This window comes from Chaetodon trifascialis, chromosome 15 (genome assembly GCF_039877785.1).
Source record: "Chaetodon trifascialis isolate fChaTrf1 chromosome 15, fChaTrf1.hap1, whole genome shotgun sequence".
Taxonomy (NCBI): domain Eukaryota; kingdom Metazoa; phylum Chordata; class Actinopteri; order Chaetodontiformes; family Chaetodontidae; genus Chaetodon; species Chaetodon trifascialis.
The window spans coordinates 4010215-4012533 of record NC_092070.1 but is presented as its reverse complement, the minus strand read 5'-3'; the positions used below and the strand labels follow the sequence as shown (position 1 = coordinate 4012533).

The window sequence follows — 2319 nt, the reverse complement described above, 5'->3', positions numbered from 1 at the left end:
GTGCCGAGGGGCGGGGCGATCTCCAGGAGCGCTGGCTCTCCTGGCACACCTGCAGCTCGTTCTGCCTAATCATCCGGCTTTATAAGCCATCCTCTTGTTGTCTCCAGTGCCGGATTATTCTCTCTGCTTCCTGCAAGTGATGCGCTGTCTTCTGCCCCTCACCACGAGTTAGCCCTCCAGTGTTAGTGTATTCTCGGGTTAATGGTTTTTGGGTGCTTTGCCACATTTTGTTGTTCTTTGTTCCTGACTTTTTCCCTGCTTGAAGGTGATTTTCTGTTTTGGAGATTTTAGTTGATACTTTGATCCAGTGAGTATTTCTGTTGATATTTTGTTCCTGCCGTCGTTCCTGAAGAATTGATTTTCTGTTGTTACTTTGTCAATAAATCTTCATTTGTTTACCACTCTCTGCATCTGGGTCCTGGCGTCCTTTGTCTGGCCATAACAAAGAGGTCAAAATAAAAAAAAACGTGTACGGGATACAGCATAGAAAAACAGCTATGAATATGTACATTTGTACAGATTATAAAAAATACTATGTGCCACAAAAATCCTACTGCCATAAAAAAGTACTGTTGCTTATATTCTTATGAGAAAACTGCTAATGTCATATGTTGTATCGCACTTGAGAAATACTAGGTCTATGCATATGCACAACATATACAGTTTATAAAAGTACTGTTACCAGTATGGATAATAAATAGTGTTCTTGCACTGTTGAGAGAAATATACAATTTAGAAATTCCACTAGATCAAATGAATAATCCATCCAACACACAAGACAAACAACCATTCACACTCACACTCACACCTAAGGGCAATCTGGAGTCACCAGTTAACATAATGAGCATGTTTTTGGTTTGTGGGAGGAAGCCGGAGTGCCCGGAGAGAACCCCGTGCAGCCCCAAATGAATAATCCATTAAGGCATTGCACTTGAAATCTTTTGGCGCTTCCTTGTACTGGTAAATCACAGTAAGTCACAGTGATTTTTTGATGGATCTGCAGCATCAAAGTAAAAAAACAAATAAATAAAACACTGTTATATCACTATATCTTCAATCTGTTAATAGTTAACACTCAATGCTGCAGAACAATGTTTTCCTTTTAAAAATAGACAAAACTTTAGTAAAAATACCAGATTTCAAGCTAGTCTCTTAAATCTGAAGGGAAGAGTGAAGAAGTGTTAACAGTCTTCATCTCTAGAGATGAAGACTTACATTTCAAGCTTACATTTCAAAAATTGTGTTCAGTAGTCGTTGGCTGATGCTGAAATAACAGTAAGAGGAAACATTAAACAGCTGTGATGGCCGAGTGGTTAAGGCGTTGGATTTGAAATCCAATGGGGTTTCCCCGCGCAGGTTCGACCCCTGCTCACAGCGTTAATCCTGTCATCGTGATGAATTTCTATTACACCACAGAAAGTCAGAATGACTCGTTTCAGCAGCCACTTCTGCAGTGAACTCAGCCAGTAGACTCTGCAAACGTTGAAGTGTAATTTTTTCTAACAGATATGTGATGATGATGTATTCACTGAAGAAATAGAGTATAATGTTATAATCAATGGTAGCAAATGACTGAAGAAGATTGATTTGTTGAGCCTGATATTATAGTAGCTCTGATGAAGTGTGTTATTGTGATGCACTGCCCTCAGAATGACACCTGGCCACAGCTGATACACTGAGCGTGAATCTGTGATGCACTGTGACAGAAGGCGGAGTGATCATGGATATGACAGAAGGAGAATGCTCATGGTCTGAGATTTTATGATCCATCTCGTGGCCTTGCAGGTGTTCTGGCAGCTGCTACTCTGTGTGACCCAACATAACCTTGCTGTCCTAAAGTAACCTTAAAGCATGTATTCTTTTATAACTGTGTGTTTTACTATAACTATCAATGAACTGATTATTCTTATAATCTCATCATGGTTTTGATATAATCCTACAGAGCACTTAATGACAATACTACCCTATATTATGTTCTTATTACTCTTTATTATTCCCTTTTAAACTAACTAACTGTCTAGAGATGATAAAACTTTTTTTTAGAGATCAGATAACACGAAGCAGAAACATAACGGTGAAACCTGCAAGGAAAAAAGGCATGTCCTGACATGCCCTGTGGCACTCAAAATATGATCTGTGGAAGCCCTCACCCAATCACTCACAGTCAGATAACTAATATATTAATATTAATATTATTAGAATGAGGAGGAACATTCACTTGAATGGGAGTGGTGAGCCAATAGGCTCAGCAGAGAGAAATGACTCCTCAGCAGGATCCTCTGCTTTACATTTGAAGGATTACATCCTCTGACATTTATC

The 2319-nt window shown here is 39.2% G+C and overlaps 1 non-coding gene across 1 annotated transcript; it reads left to right on the top strand.

The window, feature by feature from the left end:
- The first annotated feature begins 1295 nt into the window (after window positions 1-1295).
- trnas-uga (transfer RNA serine (anticodon UGA)) lies at window positions 1296-1377 on the top strand. Its single transcript has one exon. It is a non-coding gene; the product is annotated as a tRNA-Ser (tRNA).
- Window positions 1378-2319: the final 942 nt, after the last annotated feature.